Consider the following 10,975-nt stretch of genomic DNA (forward strand, 5'->3'; position numbering starts at 1 on the left):
GGCCCAAAATGGAGGGGGGAAATCAGAAAAAGACGACCACGATGGCGGCCCAGCCTGAGCAGACGGCCCAGAAAGGCCCAACTGAAACGGTACGGAGGGCCCACAAGCCTCACGCACAGGAGACAGATCTAGGGTTGGAGAAGGAGGAGAGGCGACTATCCTTGCTGTCGGTGTGAAAACCGGCGGATCTCGGGTAGGGGGTCCCGATCTGTGCGTCTTAGGCTGATGGTAACAGGAAGCAAGGGACACAATGTTTACCCAGGTTCAGGCCCTCTCGATGGAGGTAAAACCCTACTTCCTGCTTGATTAATATTGAAGATATGTGGAATACAAGAGTAGATCTACCACGAGATCGTAGAGGCTAAACCCTAAGAGCTAGCCTATGATGGTATGATTGCGAATGTGATCTGTCTTCTAAGGACCATCCTCTCCAGTTTATATAGACACCGGAGAGCTAGGGTTTACATGGAGTCGGTTACAAGGAAGGAAACATAATATCCAGATCGCCAAGCTTATCTTCCACACAAAGGAGAGTCCCATCCGGACACGAGCCGAAGTCTTGAGTCTTGTATCTTGACGCTTCTATAGTCCGGACGATGAATATAGTCCCGCTGTCTGGATACCCCCTTATCCAGGACTCCCTCAGTAGCCCCTGAACCAGGCTTCAATGACGATGAGTCTGGCGCGCAGTCTTGTCTTCGGCATTGCAAGGCGGGTTCCTCCTCCGAATACTCCAAGGTTATTATCGAACACGTAGGTCGTGTCCGGATCTGCAAAATGATCTTCTCGTGCCAACGTAGAGAGAATGATACTTTAGTTGATAATTTTTAGGCGACGTGACACGCCCTTTCGGTTAGATCGAACCGTCTTTCCACTACCAGCCACAACATATACTGCGAGGCGGTTTCCTTAGCACGTCTTGTCGAAGCGAAGATCGTGTCCCCTCATCACGGGATTCTCATCAATACGGGTATGGGTAATCCAACCGTACCGCTAATCGCGGCGAGTGGGAGACCAGAGGGTTCTACCAGGTAAGTGGGGAGGCGCAAAAAAGCTCTTTACCTTCTCTTATAAAGAGATAGGGCATCTTCCTCTTTTACCCATGCCTTCTCCTCCTGCTAACTAATTCCCCTCTGCTCGAGCCCCAACGCCCAAGCGCTCTTCTTCTCCATCGAAGAGAGGTTTTTCCAAGATGTCCGGATCCGGAGCAGGAGGCAAATGGTTGGCCTCTACTGTCCGGGAGAAGGATATCAAGAGACTCCGAGAAGCCGGGGTACTTGGCCAAGAAGATTGCCCACCGTCTCCCATCAGCGGGACAGGTCGTCCCTACTCCAGAGCCCCACGGGAGAGTCGTGTTCCTTCCGCATTTTGTCCGCGGGCTCGGGTTTTCCCTCCATCCATTTGTTCGGGGAGTCATGTATTACTACGGGATTGAATTTCACGATCTTTCCCCCAATTCTTTTCTCAATATCTCGACGTTCATCGTCGTGTGCGAGGCTTTCCTCCGGATTCCGCCTCACTTCGGCCTGTGGCTGAAGATTTTCAATGTGAAGCACATGGTGGTGAGTGGCGAACACGCCAAGTGCGGCGGCGCCATGGTGAGCAAGATGCCCAAGGTTGTTTGGCCGAAGGGCACTTTTAACGACTCCGTCAAGGAGTGGCAGCAGCAGTGGTTTTATATCACCGAACCACGTGGCGAAAAATGGGCAGCAGCTCCCGAGTTCAGGTCTGGAGCTCCACTGCGGCTAACGTCATGGCCCAAGAAGGGCCCGAAGTGGTGCTCATCTAATGAGCTGTCACTGCTCCTGACGCGTGTTCGAAGTATGGTCGACAAGGACGTCAAGCTTGTTGACGTGGTCCAGGTGATGCTAGTTCGCCTGGTTCTCCCTTGCCAGCATTGAGCCTGTACTTTATGGGAATTTGACCCGACCGACCACCAAACCCTCCGGGAGCTCTATGATTCCTCCCATGAGGATATCTGGAAGGTGCTCTTTAAGTCCAGCAAATCATGGCCAGACTCTTCCGAGGACCGGGGGTATCACCTATCCCATTCTGCAAGCCCGGTAAGTTACAGCCATGCCCTGTCCCTCCAGGCTTCAGCTGGCATATCATGAGGGGGACGTTTTAATCGTGCTTCATTGTGGCTTTAGGGATGGATAAAATGGGTGGAGCCGATACAATGTCCGGCCCCGTTGTCGGAGGAACCAGTCGGACCTCTTCTGACGAAGATGCTGGTCCCTGCACCTTACAAGGCACCCAAGAAGGAGGCCTCCAAGCAGGTCAAGAAGACCTGGAGTGGCCTCCGTTGTCGCGAGGCTCCGGATACCAGGTCCGAAGGCTCCAGTGATGTTCCATCTTCCGAAGACGAAGAGGAGGAGGCAGAGGAGGACGAGCCTCGCTCTGCAGGCGAGAAGAAGCGCGCTGCTTCCCCGTCCCTGGAGGCCGAGTCGCCAAAGAAAGGGCGAGGTTCTCCTCCAGGGGCATCCACCCCGGCCGCCGATAACAGCCCGGAGTGGGATCCCGAGGCCCAGCCCCTGGGAAAATCGTAAGTAACCGAAATCCGAATACATCTATGTATCCAAGGTTGTTTGTGTACAGTAATTTTAACTGTTGCCACATCTCATACAGCCCGGTAAGGTCTCCCGCCGGACAATCCTCATCGGAGGATTCGTTAAGCTTGAATGCCATGGCGAGCAAGACGCCTCCGGGGATTCCTTTTTCGAAGTCCGGGCGCGACACCGAGGTGTCGTCTCAAAGAGATCCGGGGCCGGATAAAGTTCTAGATGCCCCTAAGACTCCGGGATCGGGCAAGCGGCCATCCTCCATGGAGGGAGGTTTGCCTACTCCGCCGGCCACCTCAGCATACGCTGAGCTGTCGGGTGGTCTGTTGTCAGCATTAAAGAACGCGTCTGTCGTTGATGAACATCAGACCCTTATGGGTGCGGTGGTTGGAAAGATTCAGGCTGCCGAAAGCGGGCTGAATGAGTCTTGTCTTGGCCTTATAAAGGCTTTTGAGGTATGGTTTCTAAGGAACCTTTGAAGAATTATCATGATATGAGGAGTAGCCCCTGATACACTGTCCGGCGAAAGTAAGCCGGACAGGGGATCAAACCCTCTATTGTAATGGGAACCTTTATTTACTGGTGTATACCCATTTGTTTTAAAACATGCTTCTGCGGAGAGGACGGCCACTCATGATGTGGAAGTGTTCGAATTGAAGCAGAGCCTGGAACGCGCCGAAGAAGAACTTGGCCGTGTGAAGAAACAATTGGATGAGAAGCAAGGTATGTTCGAACATTGTCTTGCATTGGGTACAAATGAATAAGTGTGCCTATTGAAAAGCATTTATGTTATACGCCCTAGGAGCGAGTGCCGAATATGAGGCACTAAAGAAGGCAGTGACTGGTGCCCAAGAGAAGGCTGCCGCCGAGCAGGCTCTGCGTGAAAAACACAAGGCCAGGGTCGTCATAACTGAGCGGGAGCTGCAGGATGCTGTGACGAAAAGCGAGAGCTTTTAGCAGAGTCTAGTAGGGAAAGAATCCGAACTCGCCCAAGCTCTCCAAGCCGCGGAAGATGCTCGGGAAGAAGCCCGAGGTGCTGTACGGGACATTCAGGAGGCCCGGAAAGTCGCGGCTGGTAAGGTCTGTTTTATCTATGGCCGTTATGATGTTATAATGCAGAGAACTCTAAGCGGCAAGCTGAATTCTTGATTTTACAGGGGCGTTTGCGGATCTGCCTCGTAGTATATCAGATGCTGCCCAATTTTACCAGTCCGAGGAGGGTGAGTCTGCGGGGAGGAACTTCTGGTCGCAGTATCTAGCGCCGAACTATCCGGTGCCTTTTATCGATCAGCTGAAGCAGCTGGTCGAACTGCACCAGGCGGCCGAACTGGCCATGAAGGACTTGATCATCCGGCTGTGGCCTGCAGATCCAATTCCCAGCAGTTTCTTCGGACTCGTCAAGCGGATTGTGGGCGCCTGTCCTCGGCTTGATATTATGAAGCGATCAGTCTGTATAGAAGGTGCGTGAATGGCTCTTGCCCATGCGAAAGTGCATTGGGGGAAGCTCGACGCGAAGAAGTTGATAACTGAGGGGCCACCAGAGGGTAAGGAGCATCGCAAGCCCGAACTGTATTATGAAGGTATAATGAAGGGTGCCCGCCTGGCAGCGGATAAGTGCACCAAAGACATTATATTTCCTTGAGGGCATTTTTGCCAACGTTTGTAATATGGGATAATGGCACTTATATTATATGTTGCCTGTTTGGTTTTGAACATATGTTCTTCCTTTGCGGCTGTTTATTGTATGTAAATCTTGAGAGTTGGCCAGTCGTCGGCTTCAGCCCCCACGTGAGAAGTACGGGGGTGTTCGGGGTATTTCTGAACACTCTTTATCCCATGGTTCGGTCCTTATAAGGAGGCGTTTCTCACCATGAACCAGGCAGTCGGACTATAGGGCTTTACTACTCTCACTTATCCATAGGAACTCGAGTATGGTCGGCGCAGCCCCTAGTGTCCGGAAGGCCGGACTAGGGGTTCTATTGGCACTTGATCAGTAGACCGACCCGTCGCAATCTGCATTTTATAGTGGCGTTATGCGGAATAAATCTTTAAGGATTTTCAAACCTCTCGAACAGCTGACCAGCTCTCGCCGCATCATGATAGTCGGTTTTCGGCTTTCTCTACTGAGGTGCTCGTTCGGCAGATCCAGGACACAATCGCAGTAGTTCTCCTAGCGCTACCTTAGCCGACGGAACGGAACGTAAGGTACCAAAACATGGGAGCAGGGCAAACCCAACTAATGACCCAAGACATGATTCGGAGCTGATGCATATAGTGCTATAAGTTCGGGGTGCCGAGCGACCGAGAAGGTGGTTGGACTTTATTGCCGTACTATGTAGCCCCTCGCATAACCGGGCGTGACACAAACCGTGGCTGCCACTTTTGTGGCAAAGAGGCGTCTATGATAAACGACGACCGGTGCATTTTTAGTTAAGTCTACGCATTGCAGTAATATGATATGTCTATGCGTATGAATGCGATTTATGATTATGAAGAAGAGATGGTTTTCTGGCGGAACCTGCGGTGGCCGGACTGGAGGGGGCTGTGAGTATCGAAGGTGAGTCCGAACTGTCGTCAGCCTGCATGGTCCTATCCTTGTGTGTCCGGGCCGACTTCACGCCGCCAAACCTGTTCTGCATAAAAGTTAGTTTGTGAAGGTAAGTGCGCGGAGGCCGCCGAACGTCCTCACCTGGTTGGTCTAAAGGTTCCTGCTCAGACCCCGGTGACCCCAACCGCTATTTGAGAAGCAGTCCGGACTCCTCGGTTGGTGTCCGGATAGTTGGCTGTCATATCAAAATGTTGACAGGCATGCGCGACTTGCTACTCTGGCAGTTGTAGGATCTCCGCTTCTAAGGGCGGGGTTTGGGTCTGCACGCAGGCGTGAGTGTATTACTGGTGCTGGCCTGATGATTTATCACGTGGAATCCTACCCAACGTGGTTCATCCTGTTAGCATACTGTGTGATACCGTATAGGGGGAATGCGCCGGTGGCGCGGCCTTATTTGGTTATCTGAAAACAACCGTCAGGGCGGCGGGCCAATGAAACTGGCCTTTGTGCCTGATACCTTGTAGAAGATGCTATTTGCATGCCCGCTTGGGCTTTATTATTTAAGGAGTCATAGACATCAAGCGTGCATGGATATAGTTGCCAAAAATAACGTGCATGGATATGGTCAAGAGTCAAAATGATCTGTATGGCAGCAACGTGCAAGTTTCACACCTAGGCCTTTTGTCCTCATAAATATTTCTCCGTGCATTGTCTCGTACATTGTTGCTTTATGCCTAACGCGTCATGAAACCCTTTTCTAGTGGCTACCAATCAAGAAGAACGAATGCATGCTGGTGTTTTTGGAAATGCGTTTTATGAACCTGGATTTAGATTAAGGGGAAAGAATGTGACGGCAATAGTGTGAATTTGTAGTCTGCAAATTGCAACAATATATAAAAGAGAAGTATTCGGTGAAAACACTTGTTCAGTGAAAATCTAAAAACTTCCGTTGTTGGCCATCAGATCGACGAGGAATGACCCATATGGGAGGTAGAATCCTAAACCAGCCAATTAAACACAATTTTACAGATAATCCCCCTATTCTTTACCCACAAATCTGAAAAGCCATTGGCGGTTCAGCTTCGGTTTCTTCGTGTTTAATTTGCTGAGCGACGGAGACATGTCCAGAGTCGATCACGACGTGCCCTTAGCCGGGTGGGAGCCCTTGCCTTCCTCAACGAACTATAAGAAAGAAAGAGAATTGTGGAAGCGTATGCTGTTCGGCAGGGACACGTGCATGTTATATAGACACATCAGATTACAAGATGAGGGCGCACCGGTTGTTACTAGGCTTGACCTCTACTCCAAGCAATGTAAAGATAAACCTTAACCTTATCCTAGCTAACAACCTGCCCAGGATTACAACCGCATGTACAATACGTACGTGAAAATATGTCACCGAATACTAGCCTATACAATCTCTACAAGCTATCATTTAATATCCTCCCTCAATCTTAACTGATCAAGATTTAGATTGTTCTTGAAAGCTTGAAACTGTCGAATTTGTAAAGGCTTAGTGAAACCATCAGCAACTTGATCTCCTGTTGGAATGAACTGTATTTCAAACAGCTTCTGTGCTACTCTTTCACGAACAAAGTGATAATCAATTTCTATATGCTTTGTTCTGGCATGAAATACAGGATTTGTAGAGAGATATGTTGCACCCAAGTTATCACACCACAACTGTGACACATGTGATCTTCCAATTCCTAGTTCATTGAGTAGAGTTTCTACCCACATTACCTCAGCAGTTGCATTTGCCGGAGACTTATACTCTGCTTCAGTACTGGAACGTGACACTGTTGCTTGCTTCTTAGCATTCCAAGATATAAGATTAGACCCAAGGAAAACAGCAAAACCTCCAGTAGATCTCCTGTCATCTGGACACCCAACCCAATCTGCATCAGAGAATGCACTTATTCCAGTTGATGGAGACCTACATAGCTTGAGTCCTATTCCAGTACTTCCTCGAATATACCTTAGTATCCTCTTTACAGCTGTCCAATGTAAGGAAGTAGGAGCATGCAAGAACTGATAGACCTTATTTACTGCAAATGATATATCAGGTCTAGTTAATGTTAAGTACTGAAGTGCACCAACTATACTTCTGTACTTAGTTCCCTCTTCGGCGCTTAGCACCTTTCCTTCATGCAATGACAGCTTATCAGTAGTAGACATAGGTGTGTTGGAAGGTTTACAGTCCTTCATGCCTACTCGTTTGATTATATCTCTGGCATACTTGTCTTGAGTTAACATAATACCATCATGCATCTTTTTTACTTCAATGCCTAGGAAATAATGTAACTCACCCAAGTCTTTAAGTGCAAACTCACTTCTCAAATTTTTTAGCAAGGCTGAGGTAGCTTCTTGTGATGAACTAGCAACAATTATATCATCAACATAGATTAACATAAAGATGATCACCTTCCCTTTCTTGAAGAAGAACAAAGAAGTGTCTCCCTTTGAAGCTCGAAAGCCCAGTTGCTGTAGTTTCATACTCAACCTTGAATACCAGGCTCCAGAGCTTGCTTTAGACCATACAAAGACTTGTCCAACCTACATACATGATGTGGTTTCAAACCATCCTCAAATCCAGGTGGCTGTCTCATATAAACCTCTTCCTCGAGAACGCCATGTAAAAACGCATTCTGTACATCCAATTGACGAAGACTCCAACCCCTGGAAACAGCAATAGACAAAACAAGTCTAATAGTAGCAGCTTTAACAACTGGACTAAACGTGTCCTCATAATCAATACCATTACGCTGCTTAAAGCCTTTGGCCACTAGCCTAGCCTTGTATCTGTCTATTGTGCCATCAGGTTTTCTTTTAATCTTATATACCCACTTACAATCTATAACATTCCTCCCTTGCTTAGGAGATACCAAGTGCCAAGTCTGATTTTTTATGAGAGCTTCATACTCTACATTCATAGCCTTTTTCCAATTATCATTATTTAGTGCCTCTAACAGACTTTGAGGTTCACCAGTAGAAGCAAAGTTTGCAAACCGGAAATTTTTCTCATACCTGACTGTCCCATCTTTGAACTTTGCTGGTTTCAAAATACCTTTTTGTGAACGTATAGTCACTCGTACGGGTGCATGATCTTGTACTGGACTATCAGCCGCAGAAGATCCGAGCCCGTCTCCTCGTACCTGATCCGATCAAGCAGAGGTAGGCGAATCTCCCTCGGTCGCCGCGCTCCTGACTGAGCTGGAATCTCGCGCGGGTGCACTGCGCGCCGCACTGCCTGGGCTCGGGTCCCGTGTACGTGGGCCAGGCGACACTCCACCCGCCCCATGTGACGACGAGGGCGTGTTGGGGCCGCCCGTGCAGGAACCTGACGCGTGGCGCGCACTAGGCGAGGGCGAAGGCGGGTCGGGTCCGTCCGACCAATCATCACCAGTCCCGCCCGACCGGGGACCAGGAGCCACCAGAGGATCTGCCTGGGGATCCGCAGACGCGTCAGTTTGCCCCCTGACGCCAAATCTCGCGGGATCAGAGCCCGCAGGCGCAGATGCAGGTGAATCTACTTCGTGTTCCGCGCCAGGTGTTTCCTGCTGCCCCTGTTGCTGCATAAAATCATGACGATTTGGAGCGCTGTTTTTTTCACTGCTGTCTCCATTAGGGTTAGGATTATTAAACAAATGATCATCAGCAATATGTTCACCCCCTTGATCAGTAGAATTTAATAAATCTGGTGACAACAAGAGGATCTCAGCATGAAGGCGAGCACCGGCGTTAGGATGAAGTGTAGAGAAAGGAAAGACATTTTCATCCAACACAACATCTCTTGAAATATAAACACGCCCGGTGGAAATATCAAGACATTCGAAACCTTTGTGAAGGTTGCTATACCCAAGAAAAGCACACTGCTTGGAGCGAAATTGAAGCTTGTGATTGTTGTACGGTCGAAGGTTGGGCCAGCAGGCACACCCAAAAATTCTTAAGATAGAATAGTTGGGTTTTTCATGACAAAGACGTTCGAGAGGTGTTTCAAAGTTGATTACTTTGCTAGGCATCCGATTTATCAAGTAGGTTGCGGCAATGAAAGCTTCATCCCAAAACTTCAGGGGCATGGAAGCTTGAGCAAGAAGAGACAAACCTACTTCAACGATGTGACAATGTTTCCTCTCAGCTGAACCATTCTGTTGGTGCGCGTGAGGGCAGGAGACATGGTGAGATATACCTATTTTGGTAAAAAAAGGAGTTGAGTTTAACGTATTCCCCTCCCCAATCTGTTTGGAGAGCAAGAATTTTTCGATCAAACTGTCGCTCTACAAGTTTCTGAAAATCATGAAACTTTTGAAACACCTCGGGTTTGTGCTTGATAAGATAGATCCAAGTAAATTTACTGAAATCATCTATGAAACTCACATAATATTGCTTTCTTCCTACTGTTTCCACAGCAGGACCCCAAACATCAGAGAACACAAGCTCTAAAGGAAATTTTGATTCACTTATTGAATTTGGATAAGGAAGTTGGTGACTTTTGCCTTTCTGACAGGCGTCACATACAGACTCTTTATTGGAATAACTAGCACACGGCAGATTATTTTGACTAATGACTTTGCTAACAATAACATGAGAAGGATGCCCTAGACGTCGGTGCCACCTATCCGAGGATAGTTTGGTAGCACTTAGCACTTGCTTCTTGACGTCAATGCTCGTGTGCCTAATTGGGTAGAGAGCTCTTCTACCCTCGCCTTGAAGTAGTACCTCCTCGTTCCCCGATCCTTAACAGAAAAAGAGTAAGGATGAATTTCAACAAAGGAGTTATTGTCAATGGCAAGACGACTAGCAGATATGAGACTTTTATTGGCTTCGGGTACATGAAGAATATTGTTTAAGTAGAGATCACAATCTAGGGTATGAATTGCTGAACGACCAATATGCTTAATATCCATACCTGATCCGCTCGCAGTATGTATCCGTTCATTGCCGTTGTAGCGATCACGTACGGTCAGCTTCTCCAAATCGCCCGTGATATGATCAGTAGCACCACTGTCAAGATACCAGTTGGTGTCTACGCCATACTGCGGGGCTGCAAGGTTGGCCGATTTATCCTCCACGCCTTGGTAGGATTCGTCATACCGTTTTCAGCACTTCCATGCCGGGTGTCCCATCTTTCCGCAGATCTGACATTGTACCCGATGAGCAGAGGCATGGTTGTTGTAGTTGCCTCCGCTGCCGCCTCCATTGCCGCTGTGACCACCACTGCCACGGCCTCCTGGCTTGGAGTAGCCACGGCCGCCGCGGTCACCACCGTTGCCAGCTTGTCTACGCCCGCCGCAGTCACCACCTCCGCCGCCTTGCCTGCGGCCTCGGGTGGCACTGTTGGCGGAGGACTGCGACCCACCGCCACGAAGATTCAGCCTCGTCTCGAAGCTGAGCAGCTGCGAGAAGAGCTCAGCTGCAGTAACCGGCTCCACCCTGGAGCACATAGCAGACACGACCGGATCAAAATCTTCATCGAGTCCGGCGAGGATGTGAGAGACAATGTCTTCCTCATCCACCCTCTTTCCCGCGGCGATCAGCTCGTCGGTGAGGGTTCTGACTTTCCCGACGTAGTCGGTGATGGAGAGGTTGCCCTTCTGCAGGTTGGCGAGGGCGATGCACACGTTTGTGGTCTGCGATCGAGTGCGAGATGCAAGCATCCCCTCGACCGTGTTCCAGAGCTCCGCCGATGTGTGACAGGATGCAACCTGGATGGCTATCTCACGAGGAAGAGTCGTCAGGAGATAGGAGAAGACTTGTTGGTCTTGCGCATACCAGGTTTGGAAGTCAGGATTCGGCGCCTTCGACGTGGTCTTGCCGTCAGAGGAAGTCACATCGATCTTCATGGGTGGCGGCTGCTGCTCGACAT

At 49.3% G+C, this 10,975-nt stretch overlaps 1 pseudogene; it reads right to left on the bottom strand.

Moving 5' to 3' along the window:
• Positions 1 to 10,489: 10,489 nt before the first annotated feature.
• On the bottom strand, positions 10,490 to 10,628 carry LOC119342411 (annotated as a pseudogene).
• Positions 10,629 to 10,975: the final 347 nt, after the last annotated feature.

Source organism: Triticum dicoccoides, chromosome 7B, assembly GCF_002162155.2.
Source record: "Triticum dicoccoides isolate Atlit2015 ecotype Zavitan chromosome 7B, WEW_v2.0, whole genome shotgun sequence".
NCBI lineage: Eukaryota > Viridiplantae > Streptophyta > Magnoliopsida > Poales > Poaceae > Triticum > Triticum dicoccoides.